Source organism: Capra hircus, chromosome 3 (assembly GCF_001704415.2).
Source record: "Capra hircus breed San Clemente chromosome 3, ASM170441v1, whole genome shotgun sequence".
Taxonomy (NCBI): domain Eukaryota; kingdom Metazoa; phylum Chordata; class Mammalia; order Artiodactyla; family Bovidae; genus Capra; species Capra hircus.
The window spans coordinates 26,592,994-26,618,219 of NC_030810.1; the positions used below are offsets into that span (position 1 = coordinate 26,592,994).

Here is a 25,226-nt window from a genome sequence, read left to right on the forward strand (position 1 = left end):
CAAAGATATAAAGGTGTTTACTTAGTTGCATAGCTACTAAGTTAATGAGCCTGCTTTCCAAACCCAGGTGTGTCTAATGCCAAAGCTATTATAATTGTTTTTTCCACGTAATTTCCTCAGAGGAAACTACTTGTGATTTCTTTTTATTTCCCCAGGGCTTACAATGTAACTGGTGAGTAGTAAACACTCCATAATATATCTTTGTGGAAAATTGTTGGTGCACACCATGTCAGATCCTACTTCCATAAGCTTTTAGTATTTTCCCACCTAAGTACCCTACCTCCCCTCTGCCTATGTAAATTCTATCTATCCTTTGAAATGCCTACTCTGTGGATCCTCCAACTGTTGCAGCCTACACGTAGCTCTTTCCCCCATTTCAATAATGCCAGCCTACACATTTTTCTCCTGGATTACTTTCTACACTGCACTGGGCTTGTATTGTTTTATTCATGGCTAGCTTCTCAGGACAAGGACAGAATCTTCTCTTTGGAATGCCTCAGAGCACATAACACAGGTCTGATCACTAGGCTCTTTGCTTAGAAGACTTCTTTCATCTACAGCCAAATAGCCTTCAGTAACATTGGGAGGTTACATTCAGTTCTACACATATTTGAAAGTGGCAGTTGAACGCCTACTCTCTGAATAAGATTCTTCCCTCATTAGATAGGAAACTGATTTATGTGGAGGCACAATCTTATTATTAACATAGGATAAGGATTGAAAACTAACTATATGGAATCCACCATCAAGTTCTATTTTAATTCCAGAATCCTTCAATTGCACTCTAGATTGTTCCACTGAAATCCCCAAGTTCTATTTTGTGAACTCCAAATTCTAACACTGGACTTCTAGGCCTACACTGAGCATATCTGATTCTACTAATGCAAACCATACTCTACTATCATTCCATAAAATTAATCTATCAAACTATAGATTCTACTCTGGGAACCCAGTTTATGTTTAGAATTCCAGGTTGTATTCTGTGAGTCCTGTGTTCTCCCCCTGGGTAAACAGATCCCAGTATTAAATAAAGCCTAAGATTCTGCTTTTGGAATTATAGCATCTATTTTGGCAATACTAGATTCTATTCCCTAGATTTTAGATTAAAATATTCCAGTAACCCCAGAATCTCTTGTCAAGGCCCAAGAGTCTAACATTAGAATTCCAGGTTCTATTCTTTGAATCCTACTTTTGGAACGTGATTTTGTACTCTCTGAACTCAAGATCCTTTTAAAATAGATCTGTTTATTTATTTTTACTTCTTGGCTGTGGCGGGCCATCATTTGCTGCATGCGGGCTCTGTCTGGTTGCAGAGAGCAAGGGGTCCTCTCTGGCTGCAGAGCACGGCTTCTCACTGTGGCGGCTTCTCTTGTTGCAGAGCACGGGCTCTAGGTGTAAGGGCTCAGTAGCTCCCGCACACGGCTCCGTAGCCGTGGTGCACGGGTTTATCAGTGCTATGACACGTGGAATCTTCCCAGACCAGGGAGCCAACCTGCATCCCTTGCATTACAAGGCACATCTTTAACCTAGGGACCACCAGGGAAGCCCTGAACTCAAGATCTTAATATTGGACTTCACATTCTACCACTTCAACTTAAGATTTCATTATTTGAATCTCAATTTCGAATCTTGGAACTCAAGGATCCACTAATTCTGGATTCTGCCATTAAAACCCTAGGTCTTTGTCTCCCCAGAAAAATTCAAACGTTAAAACTCAAGGTTCTACTCTCAGAAACTAAAATTATACTGTATAAACTTTACTTACAGAATAGATTACATTATCAGGATTAAACCTGAAGGTTCAGAGCTGAGTCTGAAATTCTGGTTGTAAAATTTTGAACTCCAATTATTGAGATTAAATTGAGGTCTTCATTTGGAGCTCTAAATTCAGGATGAAATCATTTCTGTTTTATTCAGTTTTTATTACATGAGTCCCTTAGTCTACCATTGGACATAAAAATCACTCAAGTTGCTGCTATTGGCATTATTTCTATTAGTTAAACCTCAGGTTTTACTAATAGAATTTAAAGTTCTTCTAAACTCTAGAATCTAGAGGTACTTCTCATAGTACTTAAAAGCATGAGCTCTGGAGGCATAGTTGCTTATGGTCAGATACTATCTCTGTTCTTCCCAGGTGTGACCTTTGGAAAATTATTTAACCTCTCTATGCCTCAGTTCCCTCATTTGTAAAATAGGGATGATAATAATAGTACTCACCTGACAGGTTTTTTGTGAGCGTTTACATGTAATAACAACAACAGCAACAACAATAATAATACAGGTAAAGGACTTAGAACAATTCTGGGCACATGTGTCTGTGTGCTGCTCAGTCGTGTCTGACTAATTGTGACCCTGGGTCCGCTGTCCATGGGATTTTCCAGGCAAGAATACTGGAGTGGGTTGCCATTTCCTTCTCCAGGGGATCTTCCCGACCCAGGGATGGAACCCACACCTCCTGTGTCTCCTGCGTTGGCAGGCGGATTCTCTACCAACTGCACTACCCAGGAAGCCCAATAATGACAATGACAATGATCATACAGATAAAGGACTTAGAATAATGCTTGGCACATAGTAAGCACTTAATTAGCATTAGCCATTAGCATTATTACTACTGAAGGCTGATTCTAATACTAATCTGATATGCTAGATTTCAATTTTGGAATTTCATAATTCAATATTATACCTTAGGTTCCACTGTGACAACTCAAGACTCTCTCTATTGGAATGCAACATGTGCTCTCTGAACCCCCTATTCTGTGCTTGGATTTCAGGCTAAGCATTCAAACTTCAATACTGTATTATTGGAACTTAAAGCTCCAATCTCAAAGCCCAAGGTTCTAATAATATTGTAAATTCCATATTCTATTCTCGTAACCCCACATTCAAGTTAGGAACCATTGGTTTCTTTCTCTGAAATTGAAATTCCGCTATTGGACCTCTAGATTTTACTCTCATAACTGGAGTTTTCTTTTATTTTTTTCCAGAGATTTTACTATTAGAACTCCAGGCTCCAGATTCAAAGTCTGAGACTCGAGTACTGAATTCCTCCTGTACCTACTATTGAAATTTCAGGTTCTAGTCTCTGAACCTGGGCATTTTACAGTTAGAACTCAGCTGCTACTTGGAACCCCAAAATTCTACTACTGGAAGAATAAGGTTTATTCTCTGAACTTGAATCCTACAATTGGATTCCAAAATCACAATCAGAAATTCTACTTCTGGGGAATTCCCTGGTGGTCCAGTGGTTAGGACTCAGTACATTCACAGTGGTGTCCTGGGTTCAACCCCTGGTCAGGGAACTAAAATTCTGCAAGCTGTGTGTAGTGCAGCTGGAAAGAAAAAAAAAATTCTACTCTGGAATTTCAATAATAGCAACCTCGGATTCTATACTAGAACACAAGTTCTAATTTGCAAATTTTATACTTTATTTTTGACCTTTCAGTTCTATCAAAGTCTGAGATTCTAACACTGAACGCCAGGTACCAAATCTGGAATTTCAGATTTTACTATTTTACTCCAGATTTCATTCTTATGACCCCAGATTTGACTCTTGGTTTTCTAGCTTCTCTCTAGAGGATGCCATCAAATGTTTCTTGAGAATTTTCCAGGCATTCTTACTTGACTCTACACTGTCCTGAACTGTACTGTCAAATTAGAATTCCTGGGATAACAAATCCCCTGATGAATAGAGTCCTTTGGCAATGGCTACCACAACAGAGAACCAGGTTAACCTATGGCAAAATTAAGTTAATGACACTTCCTATAATTCCTCTTCCTTCCCCTATCTGCCATCTCATCTTTGTGGCTCTTCTTCAGGTCAAAAACTAACATCACGGCATCTGGTCTCATCACTTCATGACAAATAGATGCGGAAACAAAGGAAACAGTGTCAGACTATTTTCTTGGGCTCCAAAATCACTGCAGAGGGTGGTTGCAGCCATAAAATTTAAAGATGCTTGCTCCTTGGAAGAAAGCTATGACAAACCTAGACAACATATTAAAAAGCAGAGACATTACTTTGCTACTAAGGTCCGTCTAGTCAAAGCTATGGTTTTTCCAGTGGTCATGTATGGATGTGAGATTTACCATAAAGAAAGCTGAGCACTGAAAAATTGATGCTTTTGAACTGTGGTGTTAGAGAAGACTCTTGAGAGTCCCTTGGACTGCAAGGAGATCAAACCAGTCAATCCTAAAGGAAATCAACCCTGAATATTCATTGGAAGAACTGATTCTGAAGCCGAAGCTCCAATACTTTGGCCACCTGATGTGAAGAGCTGATTTATTAGAAAAGACCCTGATGCTGGGAAAGATTAAAGGCGGGAGGAGAAGGGGACCTCAGAGGATGAGATGGTTGGATGGCATCACTGACTCAATGGACATGAGTTTGAGCAAGCTCTGGGAATTGGTGATGGTCAGGGAAGACTGGCATGCTGCAGTCCATGGGGTCTTGAAGAGTCATCAGACATGACTGAGCGACTGAACTGAACTTCAGGTCCCCATTGCCCTGTGCACACTCACTGCATCCATCCAACCCACTTAGGTCAAGTGGTTTTGAAATACATTCGTGTTTTAAACTTTTTACACTGAAGTGCAAATGAATTTAAGTATTTAATACATTCCCCCATTCCTACCTCCATTTAAATATTTAAAATTTAAAATCTCAACCAAAGAGATGAACTTCCTAAAGTAACACTACACACATTTTCAAAAAAAGAGGGAGGTAATTTGGAAAGAAAATCAGAATCTCTGGTGGACCCTTGAAATCAACTTACCTAATTGATTGACTGGTCTTTTCAGGTGCTAGAGGTAAAGAATCCTCCTGCCAATGTAGGAGACAAGTGGCAGCCCACTCCAGTATTCTTACCTGGAAAATTCCGTGGACAGAGAAGCCTGGCAGGTTACAGTCCATGGGGCCACAAAGAGTCAGACACAACTTAGAGACTGAACAATTGATTGATAATGAAAAGATTCTGGGATTTGGGAAAGCTTCCTTATTTCACACTTCATTTGTAAAGTGGGAATTAAAAATTCATGTAGATAATATACATTTAAAAAGTGCTTTATGAACATTACCCAAGTATTAGTTGCTATTGTCCCTTTTGTAAAGAACACTTCCTTGACTGCTTTGATCGTGACTACTGTGCCACCTGTTGGACATAGCTTGAATTACACTACTGTTTTTCTAAGTGTCACTCAACAATCACTCTCGATTTTCTTTGGTACATTTGAAGATCCGTAAGATTAAAAATATATATATATTCCCTTGATTTGGTTTCACTGAATTTATAATAAGTGATTTAAGATTAATGAGTTTAAAAAAAGAGTAATGAGTTCAACAAATATCTACTGAACTTCTATCAAGTGGATGGGGCCAAGGACACAAAGAGGGAGAAGTCTTAATGCCTACCACCAAGGGAATAAGAGATATGCCAGTGTGTTAGGGAAGACATCACAAAGTAGGTGATCTCCTACCTACTCTGTTCCAGGGAACTGAATCGTGGGAACTAAGAAGTGCTGATCCCATAAGAGCAGAACTAGTAAGCCCCTCAGAAGTTATGTCCAGTATTCTCACTGTGCAGCTAAGGAAACAGGCCCAGAGAGAAGCAGTGATTTGCCCAAGGGTCACAGTATACTCTAGTACTCTTGCCTGGAAAATCCCATGGACGGAGGAGCCTGGTGGGCTGCAGTCCATGGGGTCGTTAAGAGTCGGACACGACTGAGCGACTTCACCTTCACTTTTCACTTTCATGCATTGGAGAAGGAAAAGGCAACCCATTCCAGTATTCTTGCCTGGAGAATCCCAGGGACAGGGGAGCCTAGTGGGCTGCCGTCTATGGGGTCGCACAGAGTCGGACACGACTGAAGCGACTTAGCAGCAGCAGCAGCACAGTGTATTAAAAAGCAGAGACATCACTTTGCTGACAGTATAGTCCATATAGTCAAAGGTCCATCTAGTCAAAGCTATGGTTTTTCCAGTAGTTATATACGATGTGAGAGTTGGACCATAAAGAAGGCTGAGCGCTGAAGAATTGATACTTTCAAATTGTGGTGTTGGGGAAGACTCTTGAGAGTCCCTTGACCACAAGAGATCAAACTGGTCAATCCTAAAGGAAATCAACCTTGAATACTCATTGGAAGGACTGACGCTGACATTCCAATTCTTTGGCCACCTGATGCAAAGAGCTGACTCATTGAAAAAGACCCTGATGCTGGGTAACATTGAGGGCAAGAGGAGAAGGAGATGACAGAGGATGAGGTGGTTGGATGGCATCCTTGCCTTGATGGACATGAGTCTGAGCAAACTCAGGGAGATAATGAAGGACAGGGAAGTCTGGCATGCTGCAGTTCTTGGAATTGCAAAGAGTTGGACAAGACTTACAACTGAACAAAAACACATAGCAGTGAGGCAGACTTTAGGGACCCTGACTAACTGGGATTTGCTTCTCTTTAATTCATGACAGAATATCCTTTCCTAAAAGCATGCATTTAAGAGTAGAGATCACCTGGAGAAGAAAGGGGACAGAGAGGGAAGAATAGGATCCTTGACTCCTGGGGACAATCCAACCCTCTCTCCAGCTTTTCTAGGAGCTGGCTTTGATCGAGGACTTAAGAGGCTGTTAGTGGGAAGACAATTGTTTCTGACAGGGAACTCCTAGGAGCAGAAATGAGATTTGCCCCCTTTCTCTACTCAAAATTCTTTTACTCACGTGGAATTCATTTGATATGGCATATTCCAGTGTCGTTGGGCCCATCAAAGAAATAGCAGAGTCCAGTTCTGTGGGAACTATAGGCTGGGAGTCAGATGACCTGGTTCTACCTCAACTCTGACACTATCATTCTGGGTGGTGATACTTGAAAACTCCTCCCATTCTCTGAATTTTAATTTTTAGTTTTTTCATCTGTGCAGTGGGATATTTGTACCCAACCACCTGTAAGGAGTCTTTCAATCTGCAATTATGGTTTTTTTTAATTGCTAAACATTTAAATTAATTTATTCATTTATTTTTATTAGAGTATAATTGCTTCACAATGTTGTGTTAGTTTCTGCTGTACAACAAAGCAAGTCGGCTATATGTATACATATATCCCCTCCATCTTGAGAATGACACCTTTCTAGGGCTTCAGTTTTTCATATTGCCAAATAGGAAGCTCCCTACTAACTAGAATTAAGGGGTTCTGATGGCCTGCTCTTGTGCTGAGTCAAACACAGTTTTCTAGCTGACATAACCTCTTCTAACCACAGGAGAAGGCGATGGCACCCCACTCCAGTACTCTTGCCTGGCAAATCCCATGGACAGAGGAGTCTGGTAGCCTACAGTCCATGGGGTCGCTAAGAGTCGGACATGACTGAGCGACTTCCCTTTCACTTTTCACTTCCATGCACTGGAGAAGGAAATGGCAACTCACTCCAGTGTTCTTGCCTGGAGAATCCCAGGGATGGAGGAGCCTGGTGGGCTGCCATCTATGGGGTCACACAAAGTCAGACACGGCTGAAGAGACTTAGCAGCAGCAGCCTCTAACCACAGCAGTTCCGTGCTAGACTGATCTCTTTCATCTGGAAAAAGAAAAAGCCTTTTAGACAGGAGCTTTATCATGCTAATCACTCTGACACCAACTCGTTTCCTTACTTGGCATATTGAAAGCGAAAGTGAAAGTTGCTCAGTTGAGTCTGTCTCTCTGCGACCCCACAGACTACACAGTCCACGGAATTCTCTAGGCATACTGGAGTGGGTAGCCTTTCCCCTCTCCAGGGGATCTTTCCAACCCAGGGACCGAACCCAGGTGTCCTGCATTGCAGGTGGATTCTTTACCAACCGAGCGAATATGATATGATCATTATTATGCAGAGGGAAGGATGATATGGAAGCTGAACCTCTCTGAATCTCAGCTTCTTCATCTATAAAATTTTAAAAATATCTGTAAAACACCAACATCACGCGGTTGTCGTGAGGCCTAAATAAGAGACTGTATTTGACAGTAACAGGCATATATTTCAAATGCATCCATCTTGTTTGGGTTTCCGAGACTTCCCAGTTTCAAATATTGTTTCTACAATTCCAGTGCCTCTCAGCAGCCAGTGATATTTTAGACATAAGTTGGGTCATATCCCTCCCCTGGTTGAAAAGCCTTCAAGGCTTCCCACTGTCTGTAAGATAAAATCCCAACTCCTTACCATGAGCTACACGTCCTTTGTGATCTGATGTCTGCCTCTCTCCAGTTTCACCCCTTGCCACTCACTCCTTACTCTGGCCACTCCAGCCACACTGGCTAACTCAGGTTCCCAGGTCATCATGCACGTGTCTTCCTGGTTAAATGCTCCTTGGCCTGCAGGTCCCAACTTACATGCCACTTCCTCAGTAACAAGTTTCCTGGACCCGGCTTCTCAAAGATCTTTTTTGCCCAAGTTCTTTTCTCTTCTAACAATCTATTTTCTATTACAAATGACTAACTAGTAATAATCCTCTCAATACTTCTAGGCCTGTGCTGTGGTACTTTTGCATCATGGAAGACAACTCAATTGTGCGTCAGTATATTTGGGTTCTAGTCCTAAAATTTGTTTCATGAACATGAGCACCCTGTCTCTTTGAGCCTCATTTCCTCATTTATAAAGTAGGTTTACTAATCCCCTACCCTATTCACCATATGGGGCTATTAAGGGGCTCAAACAGGATGGTGCATGTAAAAAGGCCTTGCAAATTGTAAAGAGCTGTATTTAAAAGTAAAGATCTATTATTATTAATAATCCTCTCAAGAGAGACTCTGGGTAAATAAGATAATACTGAAGTAATATTCCAAGTGACTGAGGCCAAGGAGACAGTTTTGGCCTGGAGGCCAAATTTGAACCTGATCCTCTCCCACGGGGCCAGGTCTCTTGTTTAATCCCTTATTGAAGAGAGAAGCCTGGATATCTCCCCAGTCTTCTTTAATGCCTCAGGGTGTAAGGAGAGGAAAGTCCAAAACTAAGACATGGCTTGTTTGCCTGCCTATTGCTGTCTGCCAGGATAGGGAGAGGCACCCGGCGAGTTTCTTCTTGTGTCCTAATGCTTCTCGTGCTTCTTTCCCCTGTACCCAGGATTATTAGGACTCTGGAGAAAAAGAGATTTTTTACTAGGTAAACTGATGACAACTGTTTTATACACCATCGCTGCCCATGGTCACTCTGGCATGTCATGGAAAATATATTTTCCTGGATACCCAGGGAGGTGGTATCAAAGTGTAAAAGAACAGTACATGATTCAAAGGTTGACCATCCATTCATTCACCTGTCTGTAACCTTGGGCAGGTCCTGGGTCTCATGCCCCTAACATATAAAATGATAATAGATTATAGGATCATTGATGTCCTTTCTAGCCTGTGGTGTGCTGGATGAAGCACACCAATTTACCTATTTTTTTCCTTTGACTGCTTGTACTTTTGGTGTTATATTTACGAAGTGTTAGTCACTCAGTCGTAGATGTAAATCTTTGTGACTTTGAATCGGGGGTGATGTCTTAAATATTCAAGGTCACAAAGATTTACATCTATGTTTGCTTCTAAGAGTTTTATAGTTTTAGGTTTTACATATAGGTCTTTGTTCCATTTTGAGTTCATTTTGTATATGATGTGAGGTAGGGTCTGACTTCATTCCTTTGCATGTGGATATCCAGTTGTCCCAGCACTATATGTTCAAAGGCTATTCTTTCCTTGTTGAGTGGTATAGCACATTATAAATTAAAACATTCAAAACATTGAGAATTAAAGTGCTTTGTTTCTTTGTAAAAAATTATTAAGAGTAATTTAAACAGTGCTTGCCTTCCTGTTTTATATTTTAAAATATGAGTGAGCAACTTTTCTATAAGTAGAATGTGGTCCTACTTCTCTCTGTTTGGATCCACTTTCAACATTGCATTCTTTGTACTTCCAACATTGTAACGTATCTCTAAACTTTTTAAAGTGAAGTTTTTTGCCAGGGTTACTTTCTCTAAGACACCTTCAGTCTTTCCCTCACCACCACTGTCCTCAATGATATCAATAAGCTTGCCTTCACTAAGTTTCTCTTGGGACACATGCATCTAGTGCCTTGCAGATGAAAGAAGTATCATTTCCATGCTCAATTGTTTCTTCTATAATTTTATGTTCAATTAAAGTTTCACTTTCAGTCTTCTCATTTTTTGTTACCTTGCTTCATTTTTTTTTGGTTAATTCCCTTTTTTGACTATTAATTTCTGGTTTTTTGATTATTGATTTCTGTAAAATGTCACGTGGGTTTTGTCATTAGTAAAAGAAGAGGCAACACAATACACACTTCATTGTCTGTGTAAGAACTGAATAACAATGGCTGTATCACTGTACAGTGTCAATTCCTGACACTTTGAAAGAAGTGATGTGATTGATCACAAGTCATAAAGTGCATCTGTTATTTATATAGTGATTTGTGAACCAAAGAGACAGCAGCAAAGTTTGTACTTAGTGCAATTACTTGCAGTTAATATACTGTGATAAATGAAATGTGAACTGTCTTGTTGGACTGATGTTATTTAACTAAACTGGGAACTAAAATATGCACATTTCAGAACTTTGCAAAGCAAGTTGCCTGTAAGGATTACTCTAACATAATGTTTATATAACTTTTCAAAATGGCCACATTTAACAACTAGCTCACAAAGTTTCTTAAAATTTAACAATTTGCTCTCATGAACCAATAAAGCTGGCTCCACCCTATCACTGTTTTCAGCTTATATATTCCTCAGTTCTATGAATCTAATCCTTCCTTTCCTCAGCCAAAACACATACTAACACATACATATAGTGTCGTGTGGTTTAGTTGCTCAGTTTCCGACTCTTTGCAACCCCATGGACTGTAGCCTGCCAGGCTCCTCTGTCCATGGAATTCTCCAGGCAAGAATAATGCAGTGGGTTGCCATTTCCTTCTCCAGGGGATCTTCCCAGTGCAGGGATGGAAGCTGGTTTTCCTACACTGCAGGCAGATTCTTTTCTGACTGAGCCACCAGGGAAGCCCAACACACACTATAAATACACCTAAAACTAAGCAAAATGTCTTTTTTTTCCAACTCTGTATCCCTATAGCGTCTGGATCATAGTTAAAAATCAGTGTTTACAGGACTGAGGTGAACTCATATGAGAACACACACGTTATTTGCTCATATGCACAACTGGGGTGTAGCTTGTGAGTAGCTACAAGCTACTTTTATCACAAAATAAACTTTGTGAGTCATCAGGCTATAATGGATACTATTTGGCTCATCTACTCTGCTCCAAAATATTTTTTATTTGCTTTTCTGACAGTGAGAGGATACATGTACACTGGAAAGAATAGGAAGGGGTATAAAGAAACTATTAACTCTCTTCCGGAGCTGACAGAGATGGGAAACAGTGTGTGAGGTTCAAAAGATGAGAAAAGACAAGGGAAGATAATTTACCTTGAGTGTTTACCATGCACTTGGCACTTTCTTGATGACACTTTCATCCACATACCATACAAATGAGTAAAAACAAGACTCAGAATAAGTGGCTACCTTCAGTCAAGTAGCCTGAAGTCAGTGGAACCGTGATTTAAACTCAGATTTGCCAACTCCAAAGTGCAGGTTCTTTCCACCATGCTATACTATCTCTGTACATGGCCAGTAGTATGGAACAGGCTGGTGTGCTGAAGCAGCCCTGATTGAACTGGACACCCTGAGGTAAGGCCCAGAGATTTGAAGCCCTAAACAGCAATTTTCTTCTTCAGTCCAGTCCATGTTTACGTCATTGGAACCCAGGTGTCCAGTCTCTATCCCAGGATCTTTTCATTGTACATACCTGCCACGTTGCCTCATAGGTAATCCTTATGAAGAACCCATAATAAACATTCCCCGATCTCAAATGTATCTCCATACTTTCTCTCTAGGACCAGAGAATGGCAGTGTGAGTCATCACAGGCAGAGGGTTAATAATTATGCTTATGGAAACACCCTCTTGTGTTGTTATTCAGTCAAATTTGACTCACAGGAAGATATTTCACTCCCATTATAAACGTTTCCAGTAGTTTTCCCCTCCCTGGTGGTTGGTGCGCATTCCCACTCTGCGTGTGGGAGGAGGTGTGGTGGTGCTGAAGCAACAAGAACACTGAAGTCAGAGGGACCAGATTTGGAAGCTTAGCTATGCCACTTACAGTCACCTGGGACTGCTAACCTCAGTTTATTAATCTGTCAACACGTTGCAGCAGCAGTCATCATTTTTTTCTCTCAAGCCTGCTATTTCCCCATGGTTTGGCCCCGTCTGATAGCCATAGACCGACCACCCAGTTGCCTAAGCCAGAAATCCGAGTCACCGTTGACTTCTCCCTCTTTTTCACATACCAATCCGATCATGAGTTTGATCGTTTTGCCTTGTGAAATCTCCATTCTCCCTACTCTACCTTAATTCAGGTCACCATCACTTTTGACTAGATTATTGCAATAGACACTTACAAACGGCTTCTATGTCTCCAGATTTGTGTCCTCTACTCTATTTTCTTTCTATTTACTTTAATATTTATTTTGGGGATGTGCTGGGTCTTCGTTGCTGCCCGCAGGCTTTCTCCAGCTGCAGCAAGCAGGGGCTGCTCTCTAGTTGTGGCACACGGGCTTCTCACTGCAGTGGCCACTTTGTAAGAGTTTCTAGGTCCATTCACGTCTCTGTAAATTGCATTTTCATGGTTGAGTAACAGGCGCTATTAGTAAAACTACACGTGCATTTATCTCTTGAGCCAGAAATGTAAATTCTCCTAAGAGTGTCCCCTGAAGATACAGCTACAACATTATAAAAACATAGATGAACAAAACTATTTGTTGTTACATTGTCTGTAATGCAAAATACTGGAAACAACATAAATACCCACATGTAGGAGAAAGTATACAATAAACTATAGAAGAATAAACTATAGACAAGGTTCTCAAACATTTTGGTAACAGGCCCCCTTCACTCCCTTATAAATTATGGAAGACTGCCGAAATCTTTTGTCTGTGTGGATACCTGTTAATATTTATCATCTTAGAAATTAAAACTGAGAAAATTATTTAAAGAATTATTCATTTATTTAAAATAACAGTGAACTCATTATATGTTAACATAAGCAACTTATTTTAATGAAAAAAATAATTGTATTTTTCACAGCAAAAATATATTATGAAAACTGGCATTATTTACTTTTTTGTAAATTCCACCCCTGCTCCCAACCAGAGTACCCATGCCCCTGCAGTGGAAGCTCAGAGTCCTAACAACCAGACTGCCAGGGAATTCCCTTTAAATCTCTTTAAAGTCAGTCAACTAGAAGACAGTTGGATTATCATACCTACTTCTGCACTCAATCTCTTGGGATATGTTTAGTTGATGTATATGAAGAAAATCTGTCCTTAAAGGATACATAGTTAGAAAAGTGAGGAGTACATTAACAGTCATTTCAGATAATAGTGGATATTTTCTTTGACACTACTTTAAAACTTGACAAGTGGTAATTTCTTTTATATAATATATACATATATATATATATATATACACACATATATATGTATGAAAAGTGAAAGTGTTAGTCACTCATTTGTGTCTGATTCTTCGGGAGCCCATGGACTGTAGCCTGCCAGGCTCCTCTGTCCACGGAATTCTCTAGGCAAGAATACTAGAGTGGGTAGCCATTCCCTTCTCCAGGGGATCCTCCCAACCCAGTGACTGAACCTGGGTGTCCCCTGCATTGCAGGCAGATTTTTTATCATCTAGTCACCAGGGAAGCCCATTCATGTGAAGAAAAAATATTTATCTATACGTATATACACATGTATATTTTTTATTTGATTGCACCAGGTCTTAGTTGCGGCATGCAGGATCTTTTAGTTGTAGCATGTGGGATCCAGTTCCCTGACCAGGGATCAAACCTGAGCCCTCTGCACTGGGAGCCCAAAGTCTTAGCCACTGGACCACCAGCAAAGTCCCGACAAGTGCTAATTTCTTAATGGTTAGCTACAATATGGAATCTGAAACCATATCAATTAATTTTTTGCATGTGTTTCCATTAAAATCTTTTGATCTATATTACACTTTAAAGGATATGTTACCCACATATGTATTTGTAAAATCATGCATTGGTCATCTGAAAAAAAATACTAGTACGCTGAGCTATGTAGACCTTCCAAATGTTGACGTATTTCATTACACAATTAAAAGAAAAAACTCCACAACATTTGTTAATAAGCACCCATATCTTCAGAAAAGTCTGGGAAGCTGTCAAGTTTATGTTAGTAGAAAGCCTGAATTTTATCCTTGGCAACAAATACTGTTAGTTCCTTTCCTTGAAGTGACAAGCTTACTTCAGCCATTATCTAGAAAATGACTGCCAAATTCCCAAGTCTGAATACCAGAGTTAATCTGTTCTTTAAAATAAAAATGAGGTTCAAGTAAAAGTGGAGTGTGTGTGTTTGTGTGTTCTCTAGCTCTACTTACTGAGAAAGCCTAGAAGCAAAGGCATCATAGTGGCAATGAGCACACCTACCACCTAGATCTTAATTTCTAAATACCTTCCTTCACTAAATAGAACTAAGGCTTTTAGAGGAAATGGGTGTTTCCAGGGCTGGGACTAGGAAAGCACAAGGCCAGCCTGGGATATAGTGACAGAAAGTAAAGTAAATTCTTAGAAGACGATGGAAAGATGATAAATGAACAAAGAAGCCAACCAAATTTGAAACAATTTTCCATCAAAAGAAATAATGAAGGTAACGATTATAAAATTCAAAGAATAAAGTAAAAGTTGATGAGTTTATTCTGATATAAATCAACAAGTTGATTGATAAATGGGGGAGAAGCAAAAAGCTCGCCCATAGCGTATGGAGGCAAATAAAAAAATGTATTGGGAATGATAATGATGGAATTAGAAATTTGGCAACAATAAAATTAATAACTACTTCGAGCAAGAGTTATCAACACATGTTAAAGTTTGTAATCTCTCTAAAAGATATTTATTACTTACAAAGAGCAAAATAGTTACTGACACTGGATAAACCTGGCAGATACCATCTTAATCAATCAAATGATCATCATTAGTCATCAGTTCAGTTGCTCAGTTGTGTCTGATGACTCTTTGCGACCCCATGGACTGCAGCATGCCAGGCTTCCCTGTACATCACCAACTCCCAAGCTTGCTCAAACTCATGGCCATCAAGTTGGTGATGCCATCCAACCATCTCACCCTCTGAGGTTCCCTCTGCTCCTGCCTTCAATCTTTCCCAGCATCAGGGTCTTTCCCAGTGAGTCAGTTCTTCGCATCAGGTGGCCAAAGTATTGGAGCTTCAGCTTTAGCTTCAGCATCAGTCCTTCCAATGAATATTCAAGATTGATTTCCTTTAGGATGGACTGGTTGGATCTCCTTGCAGTCCAAGGAACTCTCAAGAGTCTTCTCCAATACCACACAGTTCAAAAGCATCAATTCTTTGGCACTCAGCTTTCTTTATGGTCCAACTCTCATATCCATACATGACTATTGGAAAAACCATATCTTTAACTAGATGGACCTTTGTCAGCAAAGTAATGTCTCTGCTTTTTAATATGTTTTCTAGTTTGGTCATAGCTTTTCTTCCAAGGAGCAAGTGTCTTTTAATTTCATGGCTGCAGTCACTGTCTGCAGTGATTTTGGAGCCCAAGAAAATAAAGTCTGTCACTGCTTCCATTGTTTCCCCATCTATTTGCCATGAAGTGATGGGACCAGATGCCATGATCTTTGTTTTTTGAATGTTGAGCTTTAAGCCAGAGTTTTCACTCTTTCTCTTTCATCAAGAGGCTCTTCCATTCCTCTTCGCTTTCTGCCATAAGGGTGGTGTCATCTGCATATCTGAGATTATTGATATTTCTCCCTCCAATCTTGATTCCAATTTGTGCTTCATCTACCCTAGCATTTCCCATGATGTACTCTGCATATGAGTTAAATAAGCAGGGTGACAAGGTAGTCTTGACATACTCCTTTCCCAGTTTTGAACCAGTCTCTTGTTCCATGTCTGGTTCTCACTGTTGCTTCTTGACCTGCATATAGATTTCTTAGGAGGGTAAGGTAGTAAGTGAACAAAACCGCTATTACTACCAGTGATGGGATGTACAGTTAGCGTATGACTTCTGATATGATGCATTGAGAAGGACACAGCATCAATTCTGTAGGACTCCTGCCAAAAATGCACAATCTGAATCTAATCAAGAAGAAATAGCAAGCTAAAATTGAGGGGTATTTTACAAAATAAATGGCATATATTCTGTAAAAATGTCAAGGTCATTAAAAAAAAGACTGATAAATAGTTCCAGATGAAAGAATATTAAAAAAAAATGACACTAATTATAACGTGTGATCCTGCACAGAATCCTGGGCCAGAAAAAAATATTTTATTTTTCTGTAAAGAGTACTAGTGGGACAACTGGCAAAATTTGAATAGAGTCATAGATTAAGTCACAGTGTTGTATCAATATTTTCTGATTTTGATAATTGTATTGTGATATTGGTACTATTTTGGAGAAATACACTTAAAATATTTAGGAATAAATGGATCAGAAAATAATTATAATACTTTCTTTAAATATATTTATATCTCTCTGTAGAGATAGAAGAAAGAGTGAGAAAGGAGTACACATGCACAGAAGAAAGACAGAATAAAGCAAATGTGGTTAGATACAGGAGTCCTGGATTCAACCCCTGGATTGAGAAGATACCCTGGAGGAAGGTATATCAACCCACTCCAGTATTCTTGCCTGGACAATCCCATGGACAGAGAAGCCTGGCAAGCCACAGTCCATAGGGTTGCAAAGAGTCAGACGTGACTAAAGCTACTTAGCACCCACCCACAATAAAATACATAGAACCAAAACCCAAGGTAGGGACTTGTGTTTCAGTGGTTAAGATTACATGCTCCCAATGCATGGAGCCAGGGTTCAATTACTGGTCAGGAAATTAGACCCCACTTGCTGCCCCTAAAAGAGCCCACATTTTACCAGGGCTTCCCAGATGGGCTTAGTGGTAAAGAACCCGCCTGCTATTGCAGGAGACATAAGAGACTCAGGTTCAATTCTTGGGTCGGGAAGACCCCCTGAAGTAGGGCCTGGGAACCCACTCCAGTATTCTTGCCTGGAGAATCCCCATGGACAGAGGAGCCTGGCAGGGTACAGTCCATGGGGTCGCGAAGAGTCGGACAAGACTGAGCAACAAAGCACAGTGCAGCACAAGGGTGAAAGACATACGGGATTTTGGGGGGTAGTATTTTTGCAAGTTTTCTTTAAATATGAAATTATTTCAAAAGAGAAAGTTAAAAAAATCTCACAAACATACATTTTGTATCATGTCTTCTAAATACTATATGTTTCAGAAATATATAGAGAAATGATTGGCATCATCAATGGTCTTTTTTACTTAACACTTCAGTTGATATTGAATCACAAGCAGTATTAAATGTCTTTTAAAACTCTTCAAAAATGCAATGAGTAGATGCACAATATTTGTATTGAGATTCTGTAATTCATTTAAGGTTTTCCTTACATTTTTGTGTCATAAACCTACAGTAAAATCTATAATAAACATCTTTTTGCACATATCTTTCTTCACGTATTTGATTGCTTCCTTAATGTACTTATTCGCAAAGTGGGAACTGCTTTCTTCCTTTTGAAATGACTCAAGTGACCTAAACAACTCCCAAATGTTCCCAATTTTCCTTTTTGTGTTGCTTTACTGACCTGACGTCTGGCTCCTCTAGGGCTCTCCTGTTTGGTAACAAGTAACTCTGAACTTTGGTTTGAACCCTGCCTGTGATTGGTCAGAGGGGTGGGGGAGACCATAGGTAGCAACAGCAGGCTGGGCTGCAGGGCAACCACCTGTTGAAGGAGAGTCTTACTCTTTGGTGGACCCTGGAAGTTAACTGGAAAGGCCTAAAAAGTAATTGAGTGGGTAGGTTGCATTAGTCTTGTGCACATCAGGCTAAACCACTGTTTAGTTCAGCTTAACATCCCCTGATGTACAAGCTGGATTTAAAAAAGACAGAAGAACCTGAGATTAAATTGCCAATGTCGTTTGGATCATAGAGAAAGCAACAGAATTCCAGAAAAACATCTAGTTCTGCTTATTGACTATGCTAAAGCCTTTGACTGTGTGGATCACAACAAACTGTGGAAAATTCTGAAAGAGATGGGAATACTAGACCATCTTATCTGTCTTCTGAGAAATCTGTATACAGGACAAGAAGCGACAGTTAGAACTGGACATGGAACAATGGACTGTTCAAAATTGGGAAAGGAGGACGTCAAGACTGTATATTGTCACCCTGCTTATTTAACTTAAATGCAGAGTACATCATGCAAAATGCCAGGCTGGATGACTTACAAGCTGGAATCAAGATTGCCGGGAGAAATAGCAACACTTCAGATATGCAGATAATACCACTGTAATGGCAGAAAGTGAAGAGAAACTAAAGACCCTCTTGATGGAGGTAGAGAAAGAGGTGAATGAAAAAGCTGGCTTAAAACTCAACTTAAAAAAAACTAAGATTATGGCATCTGGTCCCATCACTTCATGGCAAATAGAAGGGCAAAAAGTAGAAACAGTGACAGATTTTATTTTCTTGAGCTCCAGAATCACTGCAGACAGTGACTGCAGCCATGAAATTAAAAGATGCTTGCTCCTTGGAAGAAAAAGTATGAAACACCTAGACAGCATATTAAAAAGCAGAGACATCACTTTGCAGTCTGTATAGTCAAACTTATGGTTTTTCCAGTAGTCATGTATGGATGTGAGAGTTGGCTGAAAGTGTTCAATTCTTTGGGATCCCACGGACTGTAGCCCGCCAGGCTCCTTTGTCCATGGAATTCTCCAGGCAAGAACACTGGAATGGGTTGCCATTCCAGTCTCCAGGGGATCTTCCCAACCCAGGGACTGAACCTGGTCTCCTGCACTGCAGGCAGATTCTTTACCATATGAGCCACCAGGGAAGCTGGTACCAAAGAATTGCTGCTTTTCAACTGTGGTAATGGAGAAGACAATTGAGAGTCCCTTAGACATCAAGGAGATCCAACTAGTCAATCCTTAAGGAAACCAACCCTGAATCTTTGGAAGGACTGATGCTGAAGCTGAAGCTCCAATACTTTGGCCACCTGATGGGAAGAGCTGATCATTGGAAAAGACGCTGACGCTGGGAAAGATTGAAGGCAGGAGGAGAAGGGGATGACAGCGGATGAGACAGTTGGATGGCAACACTGACTCAATGGATGTGAGTTTGAGTAAACTCTGGGAGATAGGAAAGGACAGAGAAGCCTGGTGTGCTGCAGTTCTTGGGATCACAGAGTCAGACATGACTGAACAGAACAATAATATCACCTGAGGTGTACTCTGTGTTGAGACTGGTTGTGGGAACCCAGAAATGAATGAAACATTCACAATCTGATAGGGAAAACATACAAGCAAACAAGTATTGACAGGGTAGTAATGAGTACTTATAAATTGGAAAGCACAACGATTATCAAAAACACAGAGGATTTTGTGCTGAGCAATCCGTGAACCGTGAACTTCCTGATGTTCAAGCTGGTTTTAGAAGAGGCAGAGGAACCAGAGGTCAAATTGCCAACATCTGCTGGATCATCGAAAGAGCAAGAGAGTTCCAGAAAAACATCTATTTCAGCTTTACTGACTATGCCAAAGCCTTTGACTCTGTGGATCACAATAAACTGTGGAAAATTCTGAAAGAGATGGGAATACCAGATCACTTGACCTGCCTCTTGAGAAACCTATATGCAGGTCAGGAAGCAACAGTTAGAACTGGACATGGAACAACAGGCTGGTTCCAAATAGGAAAAGGAGTGTGTCAAGGCTGTATATTGTCACCCTGCTTATTTAACTTCTATGCAGAGCACATCATGAGAAACGCTGGGCTGGAAGAAGCACAAGCTGAAATCAAGATTGCTGGGAGAAATATCAATAACCTCAGATGTGCAGATGACACCACCCTTATGGCAGAAAGTGAAGAGGAACTACAAAGCCTCTTGATGAAAGTGAAAGTGGAGAGTGAAAAAGTTGGCTTAAAGCTCAACATTCAGAAAATGAAGATCATGGCATCTGGCCCCATCACTTCATGGGAAATAGATGGGGAAACAGCGGAAACAGTGTCAGACTTTATTATTTTGGGCTCTAAAATCACTGCAGATGGTGATTGCAGCCATGAAATTAAAAGACGCTTACTCCTTGGAAGATAAGTTATGACCAACCTAGATCGCATATTAAAAAACAGAGACATTACTTTGCTAACAAAGGTCTGTCTAGTCAAGGCTATGGTTTTTCCAGTGGTCATGTATGGATGTGAGAGTTGGACTGGGAAGAAAGCTGAGTGCCAAAGAATTGATGCTTTTGAACTGTGGTGTTGAGTCCCTTGGACTGCAAGGAGATCCAAACAGTCCATTCTAAAGGAGATCAGCCCTGGGTGTTCATTGGAAGGACTGATACTAAAGCTGAAACTCCAATACTTCGGCCACCTCATGCGAAGAGTTGACTCATTGGAAAAGACCCTGATGCTGGGAGGGATTGGAGGCAGGAGGAGAAGGGGACGACAGAGGATGAGATGGCTGGATGGCATCACTGACTTGATGGACAGGAGTCTGAGTAAACTCCAGGGGTTGGTGATGGACAGGGAGGCCTGGCGTGCTGCAATTCATGGGGTCACAAAGAGTCAGATACGACTGAGTGACTGAACTGAACTGATACAGTAATACTCCTGTTCACAAACGGAGTATTAATTCCTCCTTCTTCCTTCCCTTCTTTCTTTGTATTCAGTGCATCTACAGAAGTGGACCTGGAGAGGAGAGAAACTCAATGATTAAGTAACAGACAGAGGGACTTCCCAGTGGTTCAGTGGTTACGACTCCACGCTTCCAATGCAGAGGGTGTGGGTTTGATCCTTGCTCACGGAATGAAGATTCCTCATGCCACATGGTGAAAAAATTAAAGTTAAAAAACAAAGTATAATTTATCGGGTGTAGTGACCAGTTGTCCAGGACAGAGACACAAAAGTTAATGACGATTCCTATGCCATTCACCAAGCCAGAAAGTGAATACCTCTGTTCTGAATTTTTTTTCTCAGCCTATAATTGACAAATAAAAGGACTGAATTTTAAAGAACAAATTTTAAGGAGCAAAGAAAATTTTGTTTGGGTGTTATAATAATTTAAACTCACTTGAAGAAACCATTCTTAGAAATACGTGCTTTCTACAGGATGTACGTGGTATAAAAGTGAAAGTGTGTTTACCAGGCTGAGAATAAGGAGGTGTATTACTGTCACTGGATAGGAGTGGAAATCAATAGAAAAATTGAGGGTAGGGTAAACAAATCAACTGACAGCAGGTCAACATAGATTTAAAATGAAAGAGATTTACAGTAGAGGAGAACAGATGAAAGACATTTCAGAAGCAGAGAGCAGATTGGGTAGGAAGTATTGAAACCATGGAATAAAAGCGTAGATGAAAGGATTTAAAATGGACTACTATAATCAGAGAAATGGTAGTGATGATCAAGGCAGCCTCTTTGAGCAACATAATTTGAATATAAGGGGAGAAAGTGTGAAGCAAGAAGAAACTGGTCCTGGGAACAAATGAATCATCTTCACGTAGTAGCTACACCCTGTGTAGCATGATTATTCATAAACAAATGCAGATTTCCTGCTGGTGGTAGTGAACTAGGCTTGAAAAGCACAGTGCTAATGTTAGGTTGCCAAACTAATCTTAATTAAAGAGCTCATTTCTCTAGATTGAAAAGTTTTAGCAACTGTCGTAGCCTTACAGCATTTTCAGAATACTGCAGAAAGGACTGTTAGAGCATCAGATGATACTTGAAGACGGAATTTCAGGGTCTACTTCCAACTTTTCCTTACACTGGATGTATTTCACATGTAAAATGGTGGTAGTGTAGTACTTAATTCATAGAACTGTTGTGAGAATGAATCATAGTTTCCTTCTGAGCCCCAGTTTCTCTTGTTATAAAAAGGGGATAGTGACTTTTTTTGCAATGTGACTCAGAAGTAGGTGGCAAAGGCACATGCTGGAACAGCTTTCATTGATTGGAAGAGAGCTGTTAGGTTATATTTTCTCTGAGGTGGCTGCTCAATTATTATTTGAAAGTTCCCAGAGACCTTATATAATTTTCTCATTAAGATTTATTATTATTAGGACATAACCTAAGGTAAGGTGAGATTGCCTTGTAATTATTTTTTCATACAGAAAAATATACTGGTTCTATGCTGATATCTGCCGTGCAACAGAATGTCACAGGATCCAGTATACTGGCTCTATTAGCCTTCCATGGGGGGATGTTATATAAATTCAACAGTGAAATTTAGGGAGATTTTACCCAGTCCAAGAATGTTGCACCTTTTTTTTTAAACACCCAAGAAAGACTGCAAGGGTGTTTTGGAACCAACCATAGTAGGAACTAACATTTATTGAGTATCTTTCATGGGCCAGTTCCTTTACATAAATTCTGTCTAATCTTCACAACAATCAGCAAGGTAGGCATCAGAAAACCAAGGTTCTAAAACATTATATAATTCGCCCAGGGTCATAAAGTTACACTGACAGAACTGCAGTGGGCTGTATTAGGACCTGTCTGCCATCAAAGCTCCACTTGTTCCACTATACCACTTTATGACAAAATGATCTATTTGGAAAAATTGGGGATCAGAGGATTTAAAGAATTTCTCAGTTTCCCTATTTTCCCTCTGATAGTCTTTTCGTTGGTTTTGTTTTTGGTTCTAATGTTTGCACTCTAGAGTTTGAGTGGGATCGAATGTGGGGTGTCTGTATACAAAACAATTCCACAGCCCCTCCACAGTCCTGGCTATGTAACAATTTCCTTCCTGCAAAACCTCACCTGGGATTTGGCAGGGGTTGCGAGAGGAAGAGTAGAGATGGAGGCAGGGGAGTAGGTTAGTTAGAAAAGATGGATATTTCTTCTCTTACCTTTAAGTTACTTATGAATTTCCGGACAACTCATTGGTTAACTCTTCTCTTGCTCGGGATATTATTATTATTTTCTATTTTGGGGGAGGTTGGGGGTTAAGGGTTTGGAATCTGAAGGAAATTCCTCAAATGATCTGCCACTAGACCCAAAATAAGTTAAGGTCAAAGACAATTCCTTCGTCTGTTTTGGGAGAGGACTGGGTGGGGGTGGGGTGGTGGGGAGGGACGTTGATTCAGGGTCACTTCTTATATCCAGATAACACTGAAGGGATTAGGAGGGATCCCCCTTGAATCACGAGAGATGAAAACGAGAAGACCGCCTCACATTCCCGCTCTCAGGTGAAGGTCCAAGTGCCAGGATTGTTCACGTACCTTCTGGAGAGAAGGAAAAGGTGCAAAGATGCTCAGGGCCTGAAGATTGGGAAGTGGGGAGGGGACCCATCAAGCTCGGTGGGGACCGAGGGGCTTCCGGCTCCCCGGAAGCGTCGTCGGGGGCGGGCAGGGGACCCGAGGGCGGCGCAGGGAGCACTCAGCCCCCGCCAACCCCAGGCCGCGCTCCCTTGCGTTCCCTACCGCTCGTGCCCTGGCGGCCGCCGCAGTCCCGGCGCCGTAGCCGGGCGTGGGGTCCAGGGGGCGCTGTGGCCCAGCGGCGCCGGCGGCAGGAGCGGCCACGGCGACGCTGGAGGCTTCGCGGAGGATCCCCGCCTGCAGCACCTCGGTCGTCCCGCCGCAGCCTCGCGCCCCCGGCCCGGCTCAGCGGCGCTCCTGCGGGATCCGCGTGGCTGCGGCGGCCCGGGAGCCCGATGCGGTCTGGCGGGCGCCGGGCCTCAGCAACAGCGGCGACCTCAGCCCCTGCAGGAGTGGGAGGCTTCGCGGCGGCGCCTGGGGCCGGGCCGGTGCCCTCCGGAGGAGGCTGTCGGCTCGGGGACGACCCCCACGGCCATGCTGAGGCGGCAGCGGCCGCTGCTCGAGGTGAGTGTGGTGCGGCTCGGTCCCGGGCTCGCTGGCCTTCGGCCGCCCAGGAGGGCCCTGGCGGCAAGTCCTCGGGCCGGGCGGACGGGGCGTCCTGCCGCGGCGGCCGCCTCCCCACCCCACGGCTCGGGCAGGGGGTGGGGGGTGCCTCAGACCTTCCTCCTCGCGTCCCCCGAGAAGCTGGAAGCGCGTGGGGGCGACTAGGCCCCGCGACGCCGGGAAGCCCTCGCTCCGGCCTGGGCAGCGGGGCGGCCGGGTGTGTGAAGCCGGGGGCTGGCAGGGTCGCTGGCAGCCTTTGGATTGGCCGCGGGCCTGGGAAAGCGCAGCCTCTTCAGGGCCCCGCACGTACATCCCGGAGAGAGGCAGAGGACGCCTGTTTGCGAACAGCCTGGGCTTTTCCGCGCCCGGTGCCGAGTCCCGCAGAGTCCCGGGGGGAGGGGCGGGACGGCAGGGCGAGAGAACCGGCGCCGAAAGTGCGGGGCCCCGAAAGCCCTTGGAACTCCTGGAGTGTCATTCCCCCACCTGACTGGGCTGAAAACAACCGTTTGCGTCTTATTTGAGGTGAAATTTCATGGGAGCTCATCTCTGCCTTCTTCTGTTACGTTTTGCTGCTAAGCGTGGTCTGTCTTGGAGAAAGCCCGATTCCAGCTTTGCGATGTTAAGTTTCCTAGATAAATACTCACAATTAGAAAAACATCGTGTGTATGTGTTTTTTTTTAAACGAAGGTCTGGTCCCCCATCCCCACCCCTGCCATAAGAGAGTGTAAATATTTTAATGCCTCAGTCCTCGTTACAAAATTGTCTCCCTAAATAGATCCATAGGATGAATAAGAGGATTTTAAAGTCATGCTAACTATCCTAATAACAGATACCTGATAGAAATAGGACATATTCTAAATTTTAGTAAGTAAGTGATTTGTCCTAGTATTAATGTAAAAAGGTAAGTTAGTGATCATGATTTGATACCTTAGATATTTGAGTATTTATAGTTAATGAGAAACGTGATTCGGATTATTCCTGTTTTCTATTATGCATGTGAAGGTTGTAGAATTAATTGCTTATAAAACTTATAATCCTGAAAAAAATATGCTTATTGTAGAAAATTCAGAAAGTACACAGAGGTGCGTGCCAACCCTCAGTAAATATTTAATAATGGGGGGGAAATTCACCCATAATCTGACAGAACATTTTGATGGTCATTTAAAGTTTAAAAATGGGCTTGTATTATTGGTGATTTTTAAGTGATAATTTCTGTGTTAGGTTCAGAGGTAACCGTTCCATTTTC

General features: G+C 41.7%; 1 protein-coding gene across 3 annotated transcripts in view; it reads left to right on the forward strand.

Moving 5' to 3' along the window:
* Nucleotides 23,609-25,226, forward strand: part of ZFYVE9 (zinc finger FYVE-type containing 9) — a 186,261-nt gene continuing 184,643 nt past the window's right edge. For all 3 annotated transcript variants that reach the window (XM_018044123.1, XM_018044125.1, XM_018044130.1), the window contains exon 1: nt 23,609-23,941. The gene's annotated coding sequence lies outside the window, so the exon portion shown is untranslated. The remainder of the gene's footprint in view (nt 23,942-25,226) is intronic.